We start from the raw sequence: 10,616 nt of genomic DNA on the forward strand, positions 1-10,616 counted from the left end.
TCATGCAGAGTATGAGATAATTCCAATAGTCGTTCAGAATCTTTGTTGTCCCACGAGAGGATAAACCAGATACCATCAGGCAACTGAGAAAAGAAGCAGGTGGTGAGACCTGAGTTACAGTGAGAGAGAGAGAAGCTGTGGGCATCAAGAAAGGCTGCCAGGAGGAGGAGGTCCCCGTAGCCCACGGCAGAAACTACAGCCTTAAAGAGTCTGAGGAAGACAGGACGGTTAGCAGGATCTGGGCCAAAATCCTTCTTCCAGACATGGCTCTCGGCCCAAAATAGACTCAGCAAGGGGCCAGATGTTGGGTTTATAGCGCTGGCAAAGGTTAAACCCCTTATCACTAGGGGAGATTGGACCCCCACCTCCCAAGGGGACGATGTCACAATAGCTGGGATGGGGAGTTGGCAAGGTCTGTTGGAGGTTTACAGCTTCACACCCTCAGGGCACAGGGAGTGGATGGCTCCAGAGACACAGCAGAGACACGCCGGCAATACTGACGTGGACACATGAGCAGAGAGGAGGAAGGGGGTTGCAAGGGAGAAGGAAATGAGCAGCAAGTAAGATAAGAGTTCCTGGAAAAGCTCTGGCTGAAATACTGGGGAAAGAAGGCTTCAAGTCAACTGGAAACTGGGTGAAGTTCAAAACCGAAATCTGAGTGTGTTGAAGACACAAGTTAAAATATAGACAGGAGGCTAACTAGGAGAATGAGTTTTAGAAAGACACAGGTTGGGATTGGATCCTGCCTCTGTCATGTTTAGCTAGTGATTTCAGGCAAACCCTCCCCCTGTGTGTGTGTTCGTCCCCTCGGGAGTGAAGTTGAGAGAGTGATGCCTTCTTCACGGTGACGTGTAAGGGTTAAGTGAGGTGACGAATGTCAAATGCGTATTCATAAAAAGAATGTAACGCTGGGTGCAGAGTACAGACTCAAAAACACTGGTTTCGTCCTTCTTCCTTCTCACACTTCCAATTGGAACTTAAAATATAGTCTTCTGGCCTCATTTATGAACAAGTTGATGAAACGTAAGCTGATTAGTGGAAAACAGAACAATGGCATTCTTATTAGATCTCCGTATATTGGAGCATTTACTAAAATCACAATAAGTGAAAAGATTAAGATTCGTAAGAGCTGCTCTTGGAAGGGGGCGGGTGATTACTTACTTCTTCCTTGGGAGTAAGCTGGACATAGGTGGACGTCAGACCAGCAGACGGACAGATGGGATGAGTCTAGACACCCGAGCCCGGAAGGTTGGGGTCCCTTTAGTGTGGCTTCTCACCTGAGTCAAGTCTGAGGAAACAAGGAGTTAAGCGACCTGAGGAGATCACAACTCTGTCATGGGGGAAGGGTGGACATGAAACGCTGGGGGTAAGAAATTTACTTACATATCTTCAAGTGGATTAGCAAGAATTTTCCCTAATCTGCTCTTTCTTGAGGTGTGTACATATTTCATAAGGAAATCAACATCTGTCTAGCTGGAAATTTTCAAATAAAGAAGAATCACCCAATAATCTGAGGTTTCCAAAGGTCCATGAACGTTCTCTGTGTTTTTCCTCCTGTTGGACAGTCCATTAAGAATCCGTCCCTCCTGAATGTTCTTCACTTCTGGGCAGTGGTGCTGCGGTCCAACTAACCGAGCACATGAGCTCAGCACCCGTGGTCCGCTCCCAGGAGATGCTCGCTGGGATTTGTAGCATTTGAAGGAGATCTGCAAACTCTGTGAAAATTAATCTTTTCAAAAATAGTTCAGCGCACAAGCACTGTTCAAGCAAACATCAGAAATGCTAACCTTGTCTAATAAAGGGCATATGCAATCTCTTAGAGGAACATTTTATTGGGCTGAAACGCTTATTGGGAAGGGAAATTCTAAAAGGAAAACCTCAGAATTGCCTTTTGTTTCTCCGATGCATTTGCTGCCCCTGGAAGATGGAAGGCAATACCTGTGAACTGCTCCTGTGGAAATAAAACGATTTCTCCCTCCCCCCCCCAAGCCCTTATGCATGTATATCAGGAAAAATATGCATAAGCTGACAACATTTATTGTCAACTGTTTAAACAAGAGAAAGGAAAACTTTACATAAAAGTACCAAGAGTAAGAAATTTTGACTTCTCAAGACGAGAGGTCTCTGCCCTAATCACACAAATACACCTTGAAAAACAGCCACAGACAGGGGCACCTGGGTGGCGCAGTCAGTTGAGCATCCGAGTTCGGCTCAGGTCATGATCTCCCGGTCCTCGGGTTCGAGCCCCTTGTTGGGTTCTGTGCTGACAGCTTAGAGCCTGGAGCCTGCTTCCGATTGTGTATCTCCCTCTCTCTCTGCCCCATCCCTGCTTGTGTTCTGTCTCTCTCTGTCTTTCAAAAATGAATAAACATTAAAAAAATTTTTTTTAAAGCAGCCACAGACAATCATTAAATGGCCATGGCAAAATTGGCAAGATGTTTTTCTAGATAAGGGTCTCCAGACATTTTTTTCCCCACATCCCCTTCTACTTATTTATTTATTTATTTATTCATTCATTCATTCATTCATTCATTTTGAGAGAGAGAGAGAGAGGGGGAGGGAGTTGGGGAGGGGCAGAGAGAGAGGGAGAGAGAGAGAATCCCATGCAGGCTCAGCACTGTCAGCACAGATCCCCATGCGGGGATCGATCTCACGAACCACTGTGAGATCTTGACCTGAGCCAAAATCAAGAGTTGGGCACTTAATCGCCTGAGCCACCCAGGTGCCGCTCCCCACATCCCTTTCTATGAAATATTTTTGGGCATTGATAAATAATACATGTATTTTCATTGATTTTCAGTAATAATTTACTGATAGCTTCACATATAGTAAATATATACTAAATAGGATTTAAGAAGGTAAGGTACAGATCAAATAATAAATCTAACATAATCGCTGAATGGTTCATACTTTCTTGTACGAAATATGATGAAATATGGCCTGTTAAATTTGAAAGCTTGGTTCAACACCGTGTTACGACGCTTGGATTGCATCAATCTAAGATCAGCTTGTTTTGCTGTTTCTTTTTTAGTGACTAGCAGCGTTGAAAAAGACTGTTAGCCAGTGCTATGCCCGAAGAGTCCCTGTCTGTTTTCTAAATTATAATACTCAGTATTAAACCCCATCTGCCAGTTAAGTAGAAATTTGTGTTACAACTTGCCCCACAAGTTTTCATCTTTTACAATGTCAATTAGTTCTTCTCCTAAATGGAAGGTATTGCAATTTTTTATATTATTAACAGATGGATTATAATCCCACTGAAACTCTATTTGAATTTTTATAAAAAAATAGAAACTATGTTTCTAAGATTTTTAAAAATGCATGAATGAAATTTTTTTTTCTTGTTTAAACAGGTGAATGACATGCTATTTTGGGCAATGAAATCACATAATGATGGAAATATTTCTCCACACCTGTTTTTATAATGTTCTTACCGACTAACCAGGATTCCGTTAAAGAAAAACTGTTACTCTCACACTCATCATGCTGTCATGTTAACTTGAAGGAAGGAAGCGTGTTTGCTTTCGGGACAGTATCCACCGGGCAGCAGGTATCTGGGAATACAGGTTCCCTCTGTGATGTGACCCACGAAAGACTCATGATAGGAGTAAACGTTTTAGCTCTGCCATTGTCTTGAAGTCCATGGGTGTGCATCATCGGGGCAATCCCAAATCTACTCTTTCTCTGCACGACTCTTCCAAAATAATTGTCCCATTGGGAAGGATGTACAGATGACATTGGACAATACAGTCTGTCAACCCATAAACAAATAAGGAAACTTCAATAAATCTGCATTTGCTAGGTCAAGGAAATGAGTGAATGTCTGGCTTAAATCCCTTGTATGTAAATGGTGTCCCTCTTAACTCCTTCCAGGAGCATATGAGGTAACTCTCAGGTTGTACATGACATGTGGTCCTGCGACTTGTGGAAGGACAGGATAGGAACAGATATATAGTGCTGATATATAAGAAAGATAGGTGATAGATAGATGATAGGTAGATAGACAGATGATAGATAGATAGGTAGATGATAGATAGATATATAGATAGATAGATAGATAGATGATAGATAGATGATAGATAGATGATAGAAAGATAGAAAGATGATAGAAAGATAGACAGATAGATAAATAGATAGATAGATAGAAATATGATAGATAGATAGATGACAGATAGATAGATAGATAGATAGATGATAGAAAGAAAGATAGATAAATAGATAGATAGAAATATGATAGATAGAAAGATAGATGACAGATAGATAGATAGATGATAGAAAGATAGAAAGATAGATAGATGATAGATGATAGACAGATCAATAGATCAATAGATATATAGATAATAGATAGATAGATAGATAGATAGATTATAGATAGATAGATAGATAGATAGATACATAGATAGATAGATAGATGATAGATAGATGATAGATCAATAGATAGATAATAGATAGATAGATAGATAGATAGATAGACAGATAGATGATAGATAGATTAACCATTTCACTGCTTTCCTCTGGAACCCCAGCATACCACCTTGAAGATCCTCTGAAAGGAGTGTCCCACATCAGACATCACTGCTCTTCTGACGATCAGGTTTCCCAAGTACCAACAGTGCTTCTTCAGAAAAGGGCATAAGGATCAAAGGAGCCCGTCAGAACTTCTCAGCCTTGGGGCATCCAGGTGGCTCAGTCGGTTGGAGATCTGACTTCGGCTCAGGTCATGATCTCACGGTTCATGGGTTCGAGCCCCTCATCGGGCTCTGCGCTGACAGCTCGGAGCCTGGACCCTGCTTCGGATTCTGTGTCTCCCTCTCTCTCTGCCCCTCCCCTGCTCCTCTCTCTCTCTCTCTTTCTCTTTCTCTCAAAAATAAACATTAAAAAAAAAAAAAAGAACTTCTCAGCCTTGAACAGCAAATGACTATTTTCTATGGATTCTTTCCGTCAGGATTCCTGGAATCACATGCTTCTTGTCTGTCCACTTTCTGATGCATTTCTTCAGTTTACCTCATCCATACCCTGCCAAACAATTTGACTTTCTTGTAAGTCGCCAAGACCTGGTTTCTCTTGCTGACAACCACAGACTCTTCGAGAGGATGGAAGGAACCAAGCCTCACAGTCCAGCCCGTGCCTGCTTCCACAGCCCTCCGTCTGGTCACATCCTCACGTGCTCTGTTTTCAGCAGCGCCGACAAACACAGGACCCAAGGGAGTTTTCTCACCTGCTGATGCTTTGCAAAGGCCCACTGCTTTCCTGGACACCTTCTAGGAGCCTCTAGTCCACCGAACTCCTACACATTCTCAATGTTCAGCCCAAATATCATGACCTCCTGAGAAGATTTACCCATCTACACCATCACACCAGGCTGATTTTCAATAACCCAGGGTGATTTCAGTAATTCTCACACCACGTATGAACTGGATTTTTCGGTGGCCCACCCTTCGCTGGACAGTGGATTTGTGGAGGAAGGGACCCCACGGGAGGCACACGTCTGGAAAGAAGAAAGGGACCTTAGTGGGTGGGATAAAATGCTAAGAAGCCCTTCCCACAAAGTATCCCTTTCTGTCCAGTTTTCATGGTAAAACGGCTGATTCTGGTTAAATTACTTTGGCTCCAATCTCGCTTCAACAGTTGAGATATGAAGCCAGTTCCCTCCCTAAGGAGAAGACGCTTGTGGATATTAGCAATATCCAGACCTAGATGCAGAACTTTCTGGAGGCCATGCCTTTCCACTTCCTCCTTATGAGCTCCCCTTGGCCACAGGTCAGGGTGGCTGTGCGGTGATCTCTGCTTTTGTCTTTGAGGTCTGCTTTTGCAAGTTTATAAATTAAACACCGTATGCATTCCGTCCTCTTACTCCCTTTCCTGGTTCCTCGATGAACATACAACACCTGATTGTTCCAACGATGAGAACGCCACACAGCGAGACCCGTATTTCCCAGCTGTACCTGAGCATGCGCAAGAATTTGGCAAGTAAAGCACTCTTGCCTGACATAGGGACATAGGCGCTTTAACTGAGGGGTAACCAAGGCCAGGCTTCCGTGACTTTTTTATGTACTTAGTAATTTTGCAGAAAAAAAGGAATTGCATTTAAAAAAATTGTACTATGTATTCCACTGTGTGGACAGATTCTGTCTTAATAGGAATCAATGATCCACAGGTAGAGTCAACAACAATGCCCCTGAAAACTGCTGCTTCTTGAACAGGGGCTGACAAATTTCTTTCTTACTTTTAAATGTTTTACTTGTTTCTTTTGAGACAGGGCGTGTGTGTGTAAATACAAGCAGGGGAGGGGCAGAGAGAGAGGGCGAGAGAGAATCCCAAGCAGGTTCTGCACTGTCAGCACAGAGCCTGACATGAGGCTTGACCTCACGGACCGTGAGATCATGACCTGAGCTGAAATCGAAAGTTGGATGCTTAACCGACTGAGCCGCTCAGGCACTCCTGAGCAGACAAATTTCCGAAGCTCTCGGATAAGGAAGTGCTTTGTCTTTCCACATACCCCGTCCAGGAGAGAATGGGGAGGGCCTCCTCTAGAGACTCCTACAGATACTTGACCAAAAGGAGTGGAGTGGAAGAAGGAAACCAGTACCTGAAGCAAACAGAGCACCTTCTCTTTGCTGTGTGTGTCGATGGCAAATGCGGGCAGAGGCAGGGTCTGGAAGCGGAACGAGGGTGGGGAGGATGTTGTCCCACTCTGGGAAAGGCCAGACTGCCATACTTCTTCTCCCTTCTACTCACACAGAGAGGGCGGGGGGAGCACGCAGACATCAAGTCTTGCAACCACCGAAACACGTGCAGGGCCCCGTTGGGGTGGGAAAGTCAAATCGTAGAGCGCAGCCTAAACGGTGAGGAGATGAGACAACACCAAATAGATTACTTGGTTCTCACTCTTCATGGGTTAGGCACCTAGGCCACTGTCATTTAAGTATTAAAGATGACAGGAACTCTGAAATGCTGGGAAATTTGGGGACCTCTGGAGGCTAACGCTTAGATGCCACACAATATGGCCGACAGTCTTCTCAGCCCGTCCATGTGCTAGGCATTGTCATCTTAGTATCCATGATTTTTAAATAAAACGGGACACCAAGAGGAAATAGCTTATCCAAGGTCTTTCTGCTGGTTAATGGAATTTAAAAGCAGACCTATCAAATGTGTGTGTTAACCAGCAGTGACCCCTCAGCTGACCAAAGCCCAGGCACCAAGACCTGGACCTCAGAGAAAAGACACTCTTGGTAAGAGAGTACGTGTGGGGCACAGAGATGTAGTCTTTAAAAATATATTCACAATTATAATCACATATTTGTACAACATAACAAAGTAAATATCCTTTGTCTTTCAATGCAAGGTAAGGAAGCAAATTTTGCCAAAACATTATGTGCCAGTAGGATGTAGAGTTTTAAATGATGTTAAATATTTCATTGATCACATTGCTTTAAAAATTCTGTTTGCACACGTATTATCACTCCTTAACTGTGAGCTCTTGGAGGACAAAAATCAGCTATATTTATTTTTACGTCCCTAGGACCTTCCTCTCTGGATCAGAACCTTAAACATGACATACATATTTACCCCACTCTACACAATCTTAAGAACTCCTTTCAGAGCGAAGCAATCAGTTGCAATAAAACCACTGTTGGTTTTGTCTTTAAGGTGTGATCTTGACTTTCGGCAATGAATCCCCGACCTTTTGAAAAATCTCATTGTATCTCGACACAACGTTCTCCATCTGCTTATGAAGGAGCTATTGACAATATGTAAATCACAATTGTATGAGTGAAGACTTTTGGGTGGCATACAAGCTTCAGAACCCAACTTGAGCTCCAGGAAAATAGAGGAGTTGCACTGATTCCCATCAACCAAACTGAGGGAAGAAAAAATGTCCTGCATAGGACCAGGGATAAATGGATTGAGGACTCCAGTGTCACCAGATCCTGTTCTCCATCTCTCATTCCTAGTTCTTTTTCCAGGAGAGCCCCATTTCTTGCGATAGCTTCATTACCGTATTGGAAAAGGTCAATGTTAGCAGCTCACACCCCTCGTGTCTCAAAGCTCTGTCATCAGTTGAGTCTGCTTCTCCCAACTCATCTTTGTCAATTCAGAAAGGTCAGGTGAAGGGGTCTGATGTGCTTGGCTTGGGTTCAAACTCGTCTTAGATGGATCAACTTTGGGTTCAAACTCTTCTTAGATGGATCAACTAAGATGGAGCCATCTTACATATTATGCAATTAACTGAAGATCTTTCATGCTAGGTGAATGTGGAAAGCAAGGAGGGAGAGAGCGGGAGAGAGAGACAGACACTAATGATAGTGTTCCTGGCATTGCATTGACTATGGGACACCCTAAAGGGAGCACACAGGAGCCCTGAGTCTCCTCTCCCCAGCGCCTCCCCGTGTCTGTGTATCTTTCCGAGTTGAGGTTCTACTGTATAACATCATTTATTTTTAAGATCGTGATCCCCAAACACAAGCCAACTAGCTCATTTAAGAGCCACTTGAATAAGCAGCTGTCTTTTCTGATCCTAGAGCCAAATTTGGCTATGTTGACTTTATTGAGAAATGCTATGCTGTTGTCCAACTTGGCATATCAATGTGTCTATCTGAATTATATTTGAAGGACAATTCAAAGGAATTTCAAGCATATCTTAAATTATGTGTTTCCCTATCAGTGGTCTTTAAAGCTTATTCCCTTTGAAATTTATACTGACAGGAAATAGATGAGTGGTTTGGTTTTCTGCCTGGGTTGTCTGGGTGGGAGGGTAGAAAGGGAATTAACTAAAGGATATAAAGTTCCTTCGTGAGGTCATGACAATGTTTTAAATTTTCTGGTGATGGTTGCACATATTTATAAATATGCTGGAAACAATCTAATTGTACAATTTAAGTATTTGAATCGTATGACATATTAATTATTTCTCAGTAGCTGTTAAAAGGAGCCTTAACCCCATCATTAAATTAGGTGGCGTTTTAACGCAGAAGGATGGAGACAAGTGTTCGGCAAAGCCTCTCCTACCTGAAGATAAACCAAAGTTTCTAGGAATAGAAAGATGCTGAGTCATGTGTCTGCTGTTCAGGCCCCTCTAGACTCCTTCTCTCTGTGACTCTTCTACAAGGCACACATTCTAGAATAGAAGTAAGAAGAGCAGAAGTAGGAAAGGAAAAATGAGGGAAAGAGTGCTAGAATGACTACTTGAACACCACAGGAGTGAGCATGGTGTGAGCAAAGGAAGTCGAAGAAAATACTGTGGTACATGCAGGGCAAGCCCTCACACCTGCCAGGTGCTAGTTAGTGGATAACAACCTGCCTTCGGGCAGAGCAGGACGGCGTGAGTGGAAATGAGAGAGCGCGTACTAAAGGGTAGAAAGCGGCAGCGGAATTTGGGTATCAATGGCAGACATAGAGCTGGGGAGCATTTACAGGCTAAATAAGGCAAGAAACATTGTCCTATATTCCTAAAGAGGGTTACAGAGAGGGGGGGCTTATGCACACCCAATTCTGGTCAGGAGAGGAGTAGCTGCTATTAGGCTGGAGAAGGTCGTGCAGACGGGCGAGCAGAGAGACGAGGGCAGCCAACATTCACTTGACTGGACGGGAATTTGTAGCTGCCATCCTCACACTATGCCCAGGAGTCACCGCACATCTTGCTCATAAAAGAACATCAGAAGAGGCCACTGGGCCATCAAAGACTGAAGGAAATACCTGTGTCTTCTGAAATAAATAAATAAATAATAAATGAATGTACACGGTTTAGAGGCTTTGCGAATTCTGGGGCTTGCATGATCTTCTCTGCTTTCGTAGCGTACCGAGATTGTCAGAAAGCTTGAATTCTTGCGTGTTATTTTACAATCAATTGCTTTCCCTCAAAGTGCCTGCATCCTCGTAGACAGATGGTATAATGGACAAACCGAAACGGCTCCTGTAGCTGAATGACTACGAGAAGCAGCGTTTTCAAACCTAAGTCGCAAGAGAGCCCAGAGTAAAGGCGGAGGAAGATGCATTGTGTTCATGGCCTCCGCACATCGCCCCTCCCTCTTTCCATCCTCTATGCTATTTAGCCTTGTGCTTCTCTCACAATAGAGTTGAATCTCTTTCCAGACTCTGTGACTCTGGGAGGTCATAGGACACGCTTTGGCCAGTATAATGCAGTGGCAGTGACCATGTGCCAGTTATACATTTGGGCCATGAGGACTTTGCCTTTCCTCCTGCTTGGTCTTGTGGAAGAAGCTTGGGGTCACCAGCTGGTGGTGAGAGATGGGTAGGATGGGGTCATATTTCATAGTCATCTCAGATGAGGGTGTTGTAGATGAGTTAACACCCTGATGATTACCAGACGTATGACTGAGCCCCGTCAAGATCAGGAGAACCCTCCAGAAGAGCCTGGTCAACATCTCTGATGCACAGACTCCTGAGCTCAACAAATGTGTATTGTGTCAATCCACTAGGTGTTGTTATTATTTGTGACGAAGAATTATGGCAGGTAGGGGTAACTAACAAACGAACTAATGAGAGAACGTATGTGAATATCTGATTGTCTCTGGTGCCTTGCATGGTATTTACACTAACATTAACTTAAAATATCAGTGTCATTATCTCCGTTATATAACAGTAATATCACAGAT

The 10,616-nt window shown here is 43.5% G+C and overlaps 1 long non-coding RNA gene across 1 annotated transcript; it reads left to right on the plus strand.

Annotated features, from left to right (window-relative positions):
- Positions 1 to 432: 432 nt before the first annotated feature.
- LOC122237086 lies at positions 433 to 3,815 on the plus strand. The gene is made up of 2 exons (XR_006215297.1): positions 433 to 560; positions 3,354 to 3,815. It is a non-coding gene; the product is annotated as an uncharacterized LOC122237086 (long non-coding RNA).
- Positions 3,816 to 10,616: the final 6,801 nt, after the last annotated feature.

This window comes from Panthera tigris, chromosome A3 (genome assembly GCF_018350195.1).
Source record: "Panthera tigris isolate Pti1 chromosome A3, P.tigris_Pti1_mat1.1, whole genome shotgun sequence".
In the NCBI taxonomy this organism is placed as follows: Eukaryota; Metazoa; Chordata; class Mammalia; order Carnivora; family Felidae; genus Panthera; species Panthera tigris.